The 16,931-nt window shown below is 39.5% G+C and overlaps 1 protein-coding gene and 1 long non-coding RNA gene across 13 annotated transcripts in view; one reads left to right on the top strand and one right to left on the bottom strand.

Moving 5' to 3' along the window:
- GNB1 (G protein subunit beta 1) overlaps positions 1–16,931 on the bottom strand; it is a 64,869-nt gene that overhangs the window by 40,130 nt on the left and 7,808 nt on the right. For 3 of the 10 annotated variants that reach the window (XM_084494732.1, XM_084494734.1, XM_084494741.1), the window contains exon 1: positions 4,194–4,918. The exons of 1 other annotated variant lie outside the window; for it this stretch is intronic. The gene's annotated coding sequence lies outside the window, so the exon portion shown is untranslated. Of the gene's footprint in view, positions 1–3,400; positions 3,599–4,193; positions 4,919–16,931 lie in introns of those variants that run through there. 6 more of the 10 variants (XM_084494738.1, XM_084494740.1, XM_084494736.1 and 3 more) reach the window with 5 other exon arrangements.
- Positions 4,778–16,931, top strand: part of LOC311422066 — a 27,680-nt gene continuing 15,526 nt past the window's right edge. For 2 of the 3 annotated variants that reach the window (XR_014685173.1, XR_014685174.1), the window contains exons 1-3: positions 4,834–4,956; positions 5,302–5,400; positions 8,303–8,372. This is a non-coding gene — a long non-coding RNA (uncharacterized lncRNA). Of the gene's footprint in view, positions 4,957–5,301; positions 5,401–8,302; positions 8,373–16,931 lie in introns of all 3 variants that reach the window. The other variant, XR_014685175.1, reaches the window with a different exon arrangement.

Genomic DNA, 16,931 nt, shown 5'->3' with positions numbered 1-16,931 from the left:
CACCAACACAAGGTAGTTACTGTCAAGGTTATAGTTTTTTTCCAACATCAGCAGTAAAATACTATAAAATAAATACCCTGAATGCTGGCATGAACATAGGCATTAGAGGCTCCAAAGAAGATTCACCTAAGCGTATTTCAACCACATGAACGCGTGATTTCTCATTTCGACTTCCCAGCAGCAAACTAGCGCTAAGTGGAATTCTTGAAACAATACGGTATGCCATATGGCTAAAACTGGATATTAAAATTGAGAATATCAATTACCAATCCACTAATGCTGAGAGCCAAAATCCACGGACAGTAAGAATTTAATCCAATTCAGATACTAAACATGAGCCAGGCCTGACATACAGAAGACAAATCTACTGCCGCTTGCACAGAAAGCAAGGAACTCCAATCTCCTATCATGGTGACTACAAAACTAAGTAAATTCAAAGCTTTCTTAATATTCCTAACTACAGCAAAAGGCCTACTAAGCATCTGCAAGAGCAACAACGCTACTTCCACATGAACTGGTAGCTCATTTTGCACTGTGATTGAGAAATCACAACTCCTAAGAAGAAGCAGAATTGTTTCCCACATGACCAAACCAAAGGCTCAAAAGCACCAGGAAGTTATTACATACAGCAGCCAACGTCATCTGGTTTAATTTCAAGAAAAGGCACCCTAAAAAATACAACAGATATATATTTCTGCTATAATTAAAGGATCCCAAAAGTAATTGCATTAATTGGAAAATTTTCTCATTCTAAGTAGATTAGTGTTAATTGCTCTGGTTTCAAGTTTTAATAGCTGTGGAAAATTCGTTCTTGAATGATATTAAGAACAAAGCTACACAAAGTTCTACATACTACCTAATTACACTCATTTTATTGATTACTTACACACAGAAATTCTATGTCTAAACACGTTTTCAGATTTCCATGAATTAGGGAAAATCCAAAAACTGCTCTTGCTAGGATTTATTGTGGAATTCTAATTTTACATTTTGACAAAGATTTAAATGACCTAACAGCTACAAGGACTAAACAAGGATAAATGTAATTTCTCCTACTCACTACAGGATCCCACTTCATCCTACTCCTTTCTGATCCTATACTGAAAGGCCAAATATATAGTACCATTTTTTTTTTTTTTTTTTAATGTACAGTTCATTTCAAGTTTAACAGAACATTAATAGCGCTACTAGATTGAACTAACCATTTATTGGACAAGTATTCTTGTTTAATAATTTGATCTTGACAGGATCAAATCTATATCCTTGACAGGATCTGTATAGACCAAAACACATTTGGCTAATCTCAGATTTCCCCCACCCCCAATGAAAATTAAAAAAAAACACACACAACTTTCAACTGCAAATTGGGCCTCCTTCCTTCTTTACGCACTATAGCTAGGCTATTACAGTAAAGTAACAAACACCTGATTATACATAAAGTCATGCATAAACACTACTAAAAAGCTTGATATTACCAAGGGTTTCGAGGTCATTTGAATAGAGGAGACATAACAACCATTTCTTCATTGTTCCTACTGGGTACTATATTATTTTAAGCCAAAGTCCAGTATACCAAATATTGACCAAGCTATTTTATTTAGGCTACCAAAGTTAAGAAGCTTGGCACTATAGTGAAAGATCATAAAAGTTACCAAGGGAAAGTCCATTTAAAAATATATATAAAAATATATATAAATTGTTTTAGAATTTTCCATTGTTACTTTAAAATACAATACCTCGCAGAGGCAGAACCTTTTTAATATCCCCAAACCCTTCCTCGCTCTTCCCCATAAGAACAATTACATGAAGCATGACAATAATTTCAGGTCAGAAGCAGCTTAAAGAGCTGCCAGACGTGGCGAGCACTGGGCAGCAGCCAGGTGACTCCTCTGTGCCCCAGGAAGGCACCTGCCTGCACGGGGCCTACTACCTGACTAGCAGAGAGCCTGCAGCCGTGTACAGTCCTCGCAGAGCCTCCCAATACCTGCCTTCCAGGTTTAAAATGCCGTTTTTCAGCAGCAGGCTTCAGAAAAACAAAGAGCATTTTGTTGGTACTAAGCCGTCACTGTGAGGTATAAAAAAAAATCATGTCACCCCTTTATCCAGTGACAGCCGATGTGAACATTTCAATACAAGTAGTTACTCCTCCCACCAGTTCCTATCTGGAGGAGCTCACAAAAATGAAGAAAAACCCACCGACCTCTCTCAATAATCTCTCCAACGCTCCTCCTACCCCAACCCAAAAAAAAGAAGCAAGCAAACCAAACGAGAAAGTAAATCTAAATACAATTACGAAATAAGATCTAGTTTGGCAAAGCTGTGGTGAGGAGGAGTTGAAAAATGAGAGCTGCCTTGCTGCAAACGCCATCTTGTTGCAGCTATTGGGCCCAGGCACAGAGAGATCCATTCATTCACAGCAAAAAGAAAATCAAACACACACCCTGGCTAATCTGCAGCCACCAAAACAACTACACGATTATCAGCCCTTCTCTTTCTCCTCTCCTAAAGCACACAAGGGGAAAAAAAATCTGATACTTTATATGTAGAATAAATTTAGAGCTTAACATAATCTCCCTGTTTTTTTGCATGCATTTCACACGCACCGACAGCATTTTGTCTCTATTCACATCCTTGTGCTGAGCAGATCAGCTTAAAATATGGGATAACTTTCATGATTAGGGACAGATATTTTACAGCAGTGAAACGTTTAATTCTCTGATTTTCAATCACCCCCTCCAACTTCAGCCAACAATTCTCAAAAGCTGTTTCAATAACCACTAAAACCTTGTATTCACAGTCCTTTCCTCCCATTTTCTACTGTGGGGACAATACATAATAACGTGGCACTCGGCATCCTAAAAAGGATGCCTAATTTCAAATGAGTCCCACCTATGACTTTGTTAGGGAATAATGAAGTATCACATTCGTTAAAATTTCACCTCAGCTTCAGGAATGATAAATTGACATCTTAGAATAACTTCTATATCATTCTGATTTTCTTCTGGACTAGTTTTTTTTTTTTAAATAAAATATCTCTTTTACATGCAAGATTTTCTATCTTTTCATTTCATACAAAGGTGTAGGAATTAAAAATCCTACCTCTTAGGTATCCGTTCAGCGGGTAAAATATATAATATATATACATTTAAATTAATACTGAAGCCTTTTTGGTAGTTAAACGGGAACCAAAATATTATTTTTAACATTTCCAAGGAGGAAACTCCTTTTTCCTATTGTACACCCTCCATTACCGCTGCTACAGGCGCACAAAAATATGCAGCACCCTAACAGATGGGCGAACGATAAATGTGAAGCAAAATGCATCTTCATCTGTGATCTCAAGGAGAAGAAAACACCCCCGGGCCCCCCGCCGGGCAGGGGGTGCTGAAGGCAGCCTTACCCTGTCGGTCTCGCCCCTCTCTCCTCTCAGTCAGCTTTCCACCATTACAGCAGCCCCACCATAGCTTTCTCTCGAGTGTTTTCTCCAAGCATTCCTTCTATCGGCTTGATTTCTCTGGAAACCCACCTTTTGTATTTTAACAAAACACTCCACACCCCCCCCCCCTTAACGCAGACCACCGCGGCGTAATTCCAATTAAAAATGGATCCCCGCAAAACCCAGCGTCCCCTCCCTTTTCGCCTTAAAGCCTCCAAGAGAGAAAGGGTCCCACCCCCACCTTTTTCTCTCCTCCTCCTCCAGCCACAACCACACTTCTTTTTTAGGGGAGGCAGGAGCAGGGGCGAGGTGGGGAAGGGGAGCTCGGCGCCCCCGCCATGCTGAGGCGGCCCCGCCATGAGCCACCCTTCCCGCCCGCTGAGGCGAGAAGGGGGGCTGAATTTTTTTTTTTTTTTTTTTTTTTTTGGGGGGGAGGGCGAAAAATGGGGGCACCAGGGCAGGCTGAGAGAAGCAGAGGAAGGGGAGGAAGGAGGGAAAAGAGAAGTGCGGCAGCGATGGGGAAGAACGGGGGAGGGGAGCGGGGTGGAAGGGCGCAGCCACGCAGAGGAAGAAGGAACCGGGGATGGAGGGGGAGAGCTGAAGGAAAGGGGGGGGCGGCGGGAAGATGGCCTCAGGGTGGGGCTGCGGCGGGGACGAAGGGCTCGGTGAGCCCTGTGTGGGGGCGAAGGGGGCTAGAGAAAGCCGGCAAGGCTTTATTGGGGTCCGACCCGCCCCAACCCGCCCCGCGGCCGGTTACCTGCTCATTAACGGGGCCGCTTCGGCCGCCCGCGGCTCCTGCCCGCGTCCCCGCCGGCCTAGGGAGGGGAAGGGAGGAGGAGGAGGAGGATGGTGAGGAGGCAGGCAGCCGTCCGCGCTGGGTCTGGCCGATCCCGCCGAGGCAGCGAGCAGCTCGGGCCGTAGAGTCGGAAGCGGAGAGCAGTGGGGGGGGGGGGGGCAAAGGGGTGTCGCTGGCTCTCGGCTCCTCCTCGCACGCTCGGTCCCCGCTTAGCTCCCCGCAGCCATCGGGAAGCGAGCAGCCTGGGCGCGGTTAACCTCCCCCCCCAGCCGCCCCGCCCGTGCTGCTCGGCCGGGAAACCCCGGCTCGGCTCGGCTCCTCCTCACAGCCAGCCCCCGGCACGGCGCCGCCCCGCTCCCCAACCCGGCGGCGCCCGAGGCTTCCTTCGTTCCCCTAAGGCAGCGCTCTGCTCCCTTAGCCCCTCTGAAGCGTGTGGAGGCTGCAAAAAAAAGGGGGTTTGCTGTCGAGAAGGGCGCTGGAGGAGTCGCTTTCCCCCGCCCCGTCCTCGGGCGCTGCCTCAGCGCGGACAAAGGGCGCGGGCTGCCCGGGTTTCGCTTCCCGCCCTCACGGGGCGCCCAGGCCCGACGCCAGCTCGGCGGTGAAAAGCCCGGCGTAAACAAGAAGAAGAAGAAGAAGGAAAAAAAAAAAAAAAAAGCCCCGAAAGTGGCGCTAAACGGTTAAAAAGAGCGTGGAGGGAGAGCAGAGAAACCTTTTTCACTGGCGTGTGAGGATATTAAACATAAGAATTGTGGGGCTTTACGCACAAATAATGGCGGAGGTGGGGGGTTGAGGCCTTAAAAAGCTGCTAGCAAGTACTAAATCCCTTTTGTATCGCCATATTTCTGTCAGGGACTTAAAGATTATGGCAGCTCTGTAGGTTTGCACCTTCATAATTATTTTTTGTGGTATCACTTTCAAGAGAACTTCCAGGGCCAAAGTTTCCAGGGACTTATTTTCATATTCTACTTCCAGGATAAGCATCCATTTCTCCTCTGGAAGGCATTGTAGAAAAGAGTAAATCAAAAAATAACAGAATGTGGAAAAAAAAATAATAATTTCTGTTTTACAGACTGGACCTCACGTAACCCAGGCAGGACAGACGTTACCAATATGGATTCATTTCACTTAAGTGCTCATACACTAAAACTTCATTACTTATTAATAGAAAGTAAGTACATAGTATTGCATCATTTTTTTTCCTATCAACATATATCTGTTTTCCCACTATTTGTTCATACAACAGGAAAAAGCTAAAATAAAAAGTTAGGAATAAAAAAAATTTGAAGAGATACTTAAAAGCCTATCTGGAAAGATTATGTTCTAATAAAATTGAATTTAATTTTAAAAAGGTTAAAGAGTCCACTTTTTTTCTCTGCAAAGTTCCAGCCTAGCAGAATTTAAAACAAAAAAACTGCTACTTGCCATCATGCTTTCTGAGAAAGGTAGGTTTGGTTACCTGTAATTAGTAAGGGAAAGCATAGGTTTGTCAATTAAACTGTAGGAAAGTGGGTTAGCAATTATTCAGGTTGTCTGTTAAAAACAACTGCTATAACCTGGTGTGGTTAAACCTTTGTTTTATAATAATCAAATGTTTGTTTTTAAATAACTTATGTGCTCTGTTAAGGCTTTAGTTCTTTGCCCTGAGATTTCCAAGTAGCAAAATAGGAAATTTACTGAAATTAGAATAAAACATTCATTACCTATAGTCGCAAATTGCTTCTATTTTGTTTGGCAGCCATAGGGAAATAATTTCTTTTCCATCCCCTCCAAGAAATAGGCATGTGTGTTCATCATGAACAGGAATTGCCCTCTTAAAATCTGTGGAGGCACTTGGAGATGTATGTAAATATGCTTGAGAATGGAGGTAGAAATTTGTCTTGCATTCCAATCAGCAAAATACAGATTAAATTGAACTACTGAAGAAACAACACAACAAGCTTATTAGATACATACAAAGTATTTTAGAGATCTAAAAAGCAGTTGTACATGCTGCTACAATATTTAAGTCCAATAGTCAAAATTGGAAGTGCAAGTTTTTTGTGTCCATGGGTTGTTTTTGACTGCGGAAATTTTAGGTAACACTGAATGATCTGGAAGAAACATGTATAACAAACAAACATAGATTTCTGAAGTTCATAACAAACAGTAAATAACATTTTATTTCTCTAAGAGCTCTGGTATTGAGATTTTGTTACTGAACTGGAAGATTCATTGTATGAATTGTCTATATCATAATAAAATTATAGTACCTAAACTTTTTTTTTAAAGCAAAATATACATAATTTTATCCTGTTCCAGGAATATTTAATTTAATTTTCATTCTAATTTTCTATGCATTCTCTGATTTATGAGAGCTAAAGGTAATGTCCTGTCTTGAGGTCTGTGCTACACCAACTCTTAAAATCTGTGGAGTTTGGTTAAGGAAATAGGACAGGACAAATAGAGATTATCTGCTGAGTGACAACTAATTCTTTCACCACACCTATTCTTTTGTAAAAACGCAACTGTGCAGTAGTTCCTGTTTCTGATCCGGTGTCTTAATTAAGTCTCATCTCCAGTGAAAAATTTGATTGATATATAGCTATACTACTAGCATGAAAAGAGATTATGAAGACTGGAAATTGTTGTTGACAGGGTGGAGGGTTGTTTGAGGTGGTGTGGTTTTTTTTCTGGTTTGATTGTATTGGGGTTTTCTTAGTAAATCTGTTTGGACAAGTCAGTTGTGCTGCATTTTTAAATCTTCCTGAAGAATCGCACATAACTGCGTGCAACGCAATGCACAGAATGTTTCATTCTGGTGTCTTCACATAGTCCCATCCTGGAAGCTACTGTATGTACATTATTTTTAATACTTTTTTTCATTTTTAACCTTTTTTTTTTGTATGTGCGTATAGATACATACAAAACCCATCCTAGACTGTATTTGGCGCAAGTGTGCAACAGTCACCAGAAATAACTGGACTTAATCCATGTATGAGTTTATCTGTTTCTGTGTCACATTACCATTTTAGATTTTTTTAAAAAAAGTTGGTAACTAAAATTTTAGCTGAAATTAGCTGCTAATACCTGAAGACCTAATACACATAATTAACGATTTTTTATTATTATTATTTTTTTTTAAGAGTACAGTTTGAGGTAGCTCAATAGACCTGAAATAAATAGGAAATGTAACTCACGTTAATTTCACAAAAGAGTGAGAATTCTCATGCCAGGGGCTTCCATGCATGCTAGGAGTAGGTCAACTGAAGCAAAAAGATTTTTTTCCTCAAGAAGCTTGATTTAGATCTGAAGAAAACCTCCCGTAAACAGGTTGCTCCATAATTCTCAGTTGCAAAATCTCTTGCACCTTTTTCTCAATCGTCTTGTATTAACCCTTTTATAGAGCATGCCAAATTAGATAAATCTTTAGATAGATTCACTGGTTTATGTGTCTCTTCAATTGTTTCAAACATGAAGACAAAACTAGCCCAAGTCTATAGTATTTGGTGTGCTGCTAGAACACCTGTTTTTGCAGGCTGCTCTGTCATTCAAAACCTGCATGTTACAGTGCACCACAGCACACTGGTGAAGCTATGGAATATCATTGTTTCAAGTTATTCACTGAACACAAAAGAGGTGGTTGTTAAAATGGCCACCTCAGTAAATACTGTATATATACTATGAAACTTTTCCAAACAGGAAACGATTATGCCACACAAATTTATATTTTTTATCAATTCCTGATTTATAGGACATCTGCTTAAAGAGAGCCAGTTACTGCATACACATATAAAATTGCTTTTTGGTTCCAGCCCCCAGGATCTGCTTTCCCTCTTACATATGTGTGTCTGCCATCACTGATAAAAACAAAGGTTACTAAGAGTGTTTAAAATACCTGTGAAATAGACTTAAGAATCTTGATGACCAAAAAAATGCCACTTTTCTTCCCTGATCTAAGATGGTTTTGCAATTAGAAAATAAGGGTGGAGTACTGCCTAGGAGGGAAAATCCCAGAATGTTTTTTACTTTCTGGTCTTTTCACATCTGTATCATAGTCATCAGACCTGTAAAATTCTGTTTTACATTTGCAGGACACCACACCATGCAACTTGGGGGCTCAGATGGCCACAGGCATCCTACTCAGACATCTCCGCTGCAGAGGTAATAACCTTCATTGAATGTGTGGATGAGACAGATTGCGTTAATGAACTGCTTCAGGCATCCCAACTATACCTTTTGTCAAACATATGGCTGTATCTTTACCACTAAGGCAATTAGAAATACAGAGCTGGAAGGTGCAGTTGAGTTTCTGAGTCCAGAAGCTCATACGACAAGTAACCATGCCATGGGATGGCCTTTGAAAGCTGTGGAAACTGTTTAGAAACAGTTAAATTTCTCATTCAGTGATGCTGTTATGTATAGAACAATGTTTTTGGAGGAATCCATGCTGGATCTTGATCAATATAACAGTTAAAAAGACAACTGTTGCTTGTCTTAGACTGCAGGAGTAGGAAATCTTGTTCAAAAGCAGAAAGATAGAAGAACGGATATTACATAGTCCTGAGAGAAGGTGTTCTTGATAAACAAGAAGAGCAAGGATGTAACTTGGTCCCGAAAGTATTAATGAGTACAAGTTTTATTTGCAAGTGAAATTGCCTTGTATACTGCTTAGAAACATATTACATTCATGTTTTATTGAATGTTTTGTCAGTATTTTTGTAATTGCTTAGAATCCAATTCATTTTTGCATACGAATAGCATTGTTATTGCATTTTTGTAATCAAAATTTACATATTCTTGTCTGAGTAAATATACTGCATGATTCTTACGGTAACTTCAGATGATCCTGGACTTTGAAAGAGTAATTGTCACCAAACAGGTATAAATTACACTGTAAAGGGCAAAACCCAGCACTTACCAAAACTGTGTAGCACCCGAGATGGTATAAAAATACTTGAGAAATAGAAAGTTATTTATTTTGCCTACTTCTCCATTTGTGACATCCCAGGTGAGTGTTTCTAATGAATTTACCCAAAATAATAACTCAGGAAAGCACCTTGTATTCTGGTATCATCACACCAACACGATTTTCCATTGCAGTGTATTTTGTCTGCCTTTGTATTCCTTGATTTCTAGTAGGCAGAATAGCGTACGTTCTACAAAAACTGCAGAGATTCATAGAATATTCACTTATTTTGATTTTGCTTCAAGTTCTCACCTATTTGGTCCTATTTTTCCACCAAAATTAAACGACACAGTGCATTTCAGCTCAGCTACGCATCATTCCCAAGTTTATTCTGAGGATCAGGAACTCTGATTTATTTCTTAAACCGATTTGTAACTGTTCAACCTGTTGTTCTTTGCCAGTTCTTTAACAATTAAGTTAAAATCATGCTGCTACTTTCCTAGGAAGGACCTACGTAGCAGAATATCAAGATGATTCGTTAAAGGAAATAAATAAAAGCTTTCCGAACAGAAACACTCAGTGAGTCCAGGCAGAGGAAAAAGCAGGAGTAACTGAGTCTCCTTAGCTACATTCTGCAGTCTCACAGTTTCTTTCAGCTTGCCTATTACAATGGAACTAAAAAGTTATTTTAAAATGAATTCTGAGAACAAAACATGAAATTAACAAAACATTTTTAGTCAGAAGAGAATATAATATAATTGACATGATTTTAAAGTAGCATAAACTAGCTTTGCAAGTCGTCATGTAATTTAGCACAAAAAGGCAGGAAGTTTCTTAACTAATACAGTCTTGGAAGATGATATTGAACTTATGGTATGGATTATTGTGGTTCATCTATGAAATTGATTCAAGAATACTTAATTCAGAATTGTTGAGAGACTTGGAAAATTGCTCTAAAATCTTTTGGAAAAAAAAATAAATCTACGTGTTAAGCCAAGCAGAGCAGTCCTGAAGGACCACACTATCCTATAGATTTAATTCCACTGCATATGCGTGTGTTATTGTGAATGTAATAAGCATATCATAGAATCATAGAATATCCTGAGTTGGAAGGGACCCTTAAGGATCATCAAGTCCAACTCTTGACACCGCACAGGTCTAACCAAAAGTTCAGACCATGTGCCTAAGTGCACAGTCCAATCTCTTCTTAAATTCAGACAGGCTCGGTGCAGTGACCACTTCCCTGGGGAGCCTGTTCCAGTGTGCAACCACCCTCTCTGTGAAGAACCCCCTCCTGACGTCCAGCCTAAATTTCCCCTGCCTCAGCTTAACCCCGTTCCCGCGGGTCCTGTCACTAGTGTTAATGGAGAAAAGGTCTCCTGCCTCTCGACAATATCAATTATATGACAGTAAATCTCATTCTTAAAAGCAGAATAAGCTACACGGGGACAGTACACACTGACAAGCATATGTCCAAAAAGGAATTATGCATATTTTTGTTTTGTCATAAATTCTGGTTGAGAAAGTTTTATTTCTAGAGAAAAAACGTATTCAGTTCCTGTCGCCTTGTGACCCAATTAAGATCAACGCTACGCATCTCTGACTTCAGCAGTCATAAAAAATCATTGCCTAGTTCCTGAATGGGATTGTTATATTTAGCAGATCTTGAAGCATTTCCTAAAGCCAAAATATATCACTACTTTTGTCTTAGACATAGAAAACTGATGGATAACCATGTGAAATTATTTAGCCGCTACCACCTAGCAGTTTATGGAAAGAAGTGAAAAGAAAGGTTAGTGCTGCTTGAACCTGGATCTATGGCACTGACTACAAGGAATACTAATTTTATACTGTGATACAATCATACAGAGTGATCCAAATATATAATTTTGCAATCTATATTTATACTTGTTCTACAAACTAACAGAGCTCATCTGCTGGGAGTAAGCTCTGTTCTGAATTTTCCTATATGTTCAGCTTACAACCTTGAAGCATATATGAGTGTCTCAAGGTTGGTCCAAGCCTGTTTGCACACTTAACTGCTTTTTTTTTTTTTTCCTTTTTTTGAAGCGAGCCAGAAGAATATTTTTTGTGCTTTTTTTTCCTACAACCAGAACTGTATCAGAAATCTTTTCCATGTCCTTGTGATTGTAGGAGATCTTGTTCTGTTTTTCTTTCATATTCAAATGTGTGTTGTTTACTTGTTTATTTTTTCCCTATATCTTGAAGCTCAGCAAGCCATAAATCAACTTCTTAAAAGTCCTCTGGTGCTGGAACATGACAAAGAGACTGGAAAGCTGCCCTTTCTGGGCAAATGATGTTTTGCAACATGATGAAATCCCTTAGTGGCATGAAACAAACGTTGCACTGGTTTGAATCACAGCAAACAGAACAGGGGAGAATATAGAATTTAAAATATATAGAATATAAAATAGCATCTTCTTAAAAACTTCTTACCACACACCCAGCATAGGTTGTTTGGAGGTGAGATGGATCCAAAGCAGTAAGTGAACAGGTATTAATGAGCAAATAAATGGACATATTTCTTGTATGGACACCCATCCTGCAGCTATAATAGTAACAAAAGGGCATTGTTACAGTCTTAGAAATAAAATTCTACAGGGTCTGTACATATATGGATATATCTATTTGTAAATACACATGCATACACACCAACTGTATACAGACTTTTAAGTAACTGATCTTTTCAGTTGCATGAATGCAGAAGAAGCGATTTGAGTAAAAGCCTAAAGCCTATTATTTTTCCATTTAAAGGGACTTTCCTCAAGGGTGTAATTGTCTCATTGGGCAACTAACAGGAAAACAACTGGTACCCTGGAGATGCTGAGAATTTAGAATCCACATTGAGATTTCAGCCTAGTTACTAAACTTTCCATGATGTCAGATGCATCAGACCTGTGGTGAAGTTTGTCTGCAGGAAATACCTTCAAGTACAAAAAAGAATCTGCTTATCTAGCTACATGTCAGATTCCTGTAGAAGATTCTTCAATCCATGACATAACAGTTCAGAAAGTGGGCACAGGTGTCACAGTGAAATAGCTACCAAATGTTGAATTACTGAGCAGGGTGCTGTACTTTCAAAAAGAGTTATATTTATTTCATTGCTGCAGTTGCAGTAAAGCTTCAGTTCTGGAATCTGCAGCAGTAAACAAAAACTGCATTCATAAGGCAAAAGTATTTGGAGTAGGGGACTCGTATCACTCTCTTTGGAGAATCTATGTTTAGCCAAACAAAGCCTGTTTGTGGTAAAGGAAAAGGATGAGGCATGCTTAGAAAATTCAGTAGTTATTCATTTAATTGCAAGAGATAATAAAATGAGCAGATTCAATAATGGTTACTTTATGTATTGCAAAAGTAAGCATTTATTTCAGAAAGTATACTGGAAATGAGCAAAATAGTCTGAAAGATAGGTAACTTCCAGTATCCATGTCAAGCAAAATTGGCAACTGAATTCAGCCCAACCACTCTGTTAATGCAGTGGAAGAGAACTCAGTGAAGAGAAAAAAAAAAAAAAAAAATACACCAATCTTACTGTTTCAGAAGAAAAAAAATCTGTTATGTTATAGAAGATTCGTAGAGGATATTTGTAGACCATGACAATTTCTCCTAAAAATGCTAAAAAGAATTGAGATGTTAGCAAGCAGGACTCTAATCTATGTTGCTGTTCAGTTGCTGATAAGAAAAAAGACTTGAAACAAATCTACTTCCTTAGCTCTCTAAAAATTCATATCTTTTCAACATGAGAGCAAGTCCTCTAATTTAGTAAAAAAAAAAAAAAAAAAAATAGAGAACTTTCTTGTGACCTCTGAGACTCGGGTACAGTAAACATCCCAAATCTCAAACCAGTTGTCAGAGATCCTAATTCTGCAAGACCCTTTCTTGTGAGCACCTGTTCAAAAAAGATGTGCTTATAAAATTCATGTTTCCAAGCAACAAAGCAAAACAAAGTAAAACATCACTGTCAGGGGAACTGACAGAGGCAGTGGCCTCATTAGTAAAGTCTGATTTTCTGAGGCCAAGCAGTACTATTCCAAGAGTTCAGGGGAGATTTTAAGTTACATGACATGCAGGAGTTTTACCCTTGTCTTAACAGAGCCATAACGTCACAGGACTTGAAATTCTGGAGTTGGAGACTGATCTTTTCAGTTTTATTCTTGGCTTAGGTATGGAGTCTGATTTTGGATGAATTGTTTAGTTCGTTTTATGCGCAGCAGTGAGGAATGGACATAATCATGCACAATGGTATTGCAAACTTAAAACAGTAACATTTCCAATATATTTCGAGATTTTGGAGGTTGGAAGAAAGGAAGAAATTGTAGCTATTGTTGCTGCTGTTACTGAGTTCTGTTTGTCAGTTCTAGAAATAGGATTTGAAATCCATTGGCAGGGATATGGGACAAGTTACTATGTTTTTTTTGGTGGGATTCACATGTGGAAATATGTGCTTGAGCCAGCAGGAAGTCTCTCTTCGGGAAGAATTAATGTGTGAGTAAATAAACAGCAGGCAAAACTAGTTTCTTGTACAAATTACACATCATGGAATAAATTAAGCCCTTCTACATGTATACATTTGCTTAAAACTATTGAAAACAATTTTGGTGGAAAATATTTTGAAAACCTTAGAACACAGATTTGGACTAGTGTTTTAAAGGGTTAAGGCAAGCATTCACAAACTAGATAGCCAAAGTAACATAAACCACAGGCTTTTCCCACTGATAACAGGTCTCCATGAACATGCACAAAACTAGGAAGAGAACCCACAAACAAGCAATGTGATTAGTTATTTCTCCAGAAGCTGTAGCTTTCAGTTAGCTGAACAAAATAGTTTTGGATAAATTCTATTCTTAGGTGATTATTATGTGCCAAATTTTGATGCTTGATTGAAGACATTTTTTACTTGTAAACTGTAACAGCTGGAAACCAGGTTTTATATTATACTGTGAACAACATGGTAACAATTTTTTTTTACGTAAGAAAGCTCAGCAACAGAGCTATAATATTTCCTGTGTGTGTTTAGGCTGAGTTATGCTGTTATATTACTGATGTGTATTATGCTAATGCAATAAAACATAAAGACTATTGTATCTTTTGTATCTTCTACCACAGTGGTACCAGTAGGGATTTGCATTGGTAATATAACAGCAGCAGAACAATTTAGAGAATTGTTGAAGTTTCCTTTTTGAGGTTATGGATCCAGGCCTACAAGTCAGTAAAATTCCCCACTAACTTCAGTGACTCCTGAAAGGTTTAGAACTAGAAAAAAACAACACCATGAAAGACAGACACAGCAATATGCTATTCATCACTTAATTAAAAACACAACATATATGGTGACAATTTCAAATAAGTGAACTTACTGCACTATTTGAACAGCTTAGATTGCTGGGCAGTGTTTTTAAGAATCATTTTAAAATACTAAATTCAAAGGAAAGAAAACAAGTGATCAAGTGGTTTCATTTTTCCATGTTAATACCTTTTACTTAAATTTTTGGACATATGGATTATGGACTACCATGATAATATGCCTGAAGATGTTTTAAAGAATATGTCAGAGGAGAAAAAAAAATAAAAGACACCCCAAAAAACAGTTCCTATCCATAACATCCTATAGTATTAGACACTCAAGAAGCGAATGTACTTCTCACAATTTAAAATGTGTTTGCTTTTTTTTGCGTTTAATTTGTTTTTTTTTTTTTTATCAGATTAGTCAATTGCAGTTTTTGCATCTCCTATATTTCTTTACTGGGGGCATGTGTGTGTTAAATCCTCATAAGAAATGTAATACAAATAACCAGGAATGACATTTTCAGCATTTTTAATAAAATCTTTTTCCGCTATCAAAATTAATGTTGGAGTCTCAGCTAAAAGCATTATGTGGTTTATTAATACGCACTAGTCAGCAGGTCTACATCTAGATAGACTATCACCCTTGGGCATTTGTTATTGACTGTACTGCCATTTATTATGTATTAATCTGCTACTGTGAGCATCTGAACGTGGCCAAAGCTCTGTGAGTCCTTTTTCCTCGTACATATGCATGAGCAAGTGGGTGATGTGGTAGGGGTTTTAAACACTCGCCACTCTCCAAAGCAAGCGATTGCATTTGGCACTGAGGTGAGTCCCAGTTTCATGCTTTCATGCTTTGTGCCAGCCTGGTAGTAAGCTGCACGTTAGTAACACAAGGCTGTCAGATTTGATCCAAGGGCAGTGTTCTGCTATGCGTGGACTGCACTATTTTATTTCCAACACCACACTTGCTTAACCTGGGCTGCAGCTAAATCAGCCCCGTGTACTTCTGCCCACAGGTATGGTGATAACAAAATCGAGGGGAGGTCTCAGGAATGGATAGATTCAATTGGAGCAGGGGGTGGTGGTAAGAGAGCTGTAGCTCTTCCTGTCCTCCTCCTCCTCCTATTGTAACTAGTGGGAAGAGTCTGCATCCTGCAACACATGACGAGCAATTAGCCGCTCAGGCCTCTCCCCCCCTGCTCATGTTGCTGCTGTACTGCTGTCTCTTCTGGCTGTGCTAGCAAAAGGTACTGAAGCAGGTGTTGCTGCTGTTCCTCTCCCCAGCATAGCATGTTCTGTTCTGGAGGTAGGTCAGTGATAGAATAAACTATGCCTGTCGAGCTTAGTCATAACCGCTCTGCAAATGCTTCATGCTGGTTTTGTTATACCCAGAAAGCATTCTTGTAGGGAACACGTTCACCATGTAGTGAAGCACTAGTAGCACAGCCACACACCCTAGAGATAGCTCTACAGGCAGGTTTCAGAACTGAAAGCATCAGAAGCTGCCTTTGTGTATTGCCACACCTGGATTTAGCCCAGCTGTACAGCGCTTCCATACCACAGCTGTGCCACCTCTGCCATCCTGGCGAGGACCTTGGCACGTACACAAATGCCATGAGGTAGTGCCAGTTTGTACAGCCCTAGCTCAGAGGTCTTTAATGTTGTGTCACACTTTGTGCATTGTTGTTCTCCTAGCACACCTAACATGCTGCCAGAACTTAGTTATAACACATTGTTTGTTTGTTTTTATTTTTGTTGTTGTAGTACTTTTTTTTTCCCCATATCTATTTCAATCTGAGGCTTAAAGCAGACTGGCCATCAGCCCAGAAACTAGCAAGTTGTTTTTAAAGGACACCAAAACCTAGATAAAAATCAAGCAATTGAGATTAGCCTGTTAAAATTAGTTTTACCTTAGATGACAACTTGATCCAGGTCTGGTTTCCTGTAGTTCTTACTCTGTAGTTGTGGCACATTTATATTATGGCAAAGTACCGACTGTCATCAGTAAAGGTTTTGCCTGGTTTGCTGTAGAAGTAGGACTGAATGGTGAAAACAGTCACCTTTGACACACACTTTGGTGATGCTTGCTTTAGGGACTAGGTTCAGCTTTGTAGACAGCTAGAAAATGCAACTCAACTGTTAAGAATATTTTGGGGATTAAGTCTTGTCATTAAGAACCACTTGGTCTGTTGTGCTGCCTGTCCTGTACGCTGCAGCTGAAGGTACTGGGTGTAAAAGCTAACTGTTCTACAGTCAGCTGAGTTTCCACACAGCACAGGCAAGGCTTAAATATATTCCCTGCTGTTCTGCATATAAGGAGGTGGAGGAAGGAAATCTGGAGAGGAAGCTGAACTTCCTGTGCCAGAGTTTTTATACTAGAGCCTTCCCTGAATTCAAAACAATGCAGCAACAGCTTAAAATATGAATCACTAGAACTGCAGACATGCAGGATTTGATTGTCTGCCAGGAAGACCCCACAACTGTGATTAGGGATTCATGTGTTT

Source organism: Aythya ferina (genome assembly GCF_964211825.1).
Source record: "Aythya ferina genome assembly, chromosome: 21".
In the NCBI taxonomy this organism is placed as follows: domain Eukaryota; kingdom Metazoa; phylum Chordata; class Aves; order Anseriformes; family Anatidae; genus Aythya; species Aythya ferina.
Note: the sequence above shows the minus strand (reverse complement) of the source record. Positions and strands in the feature narration are given on the sequence as shown.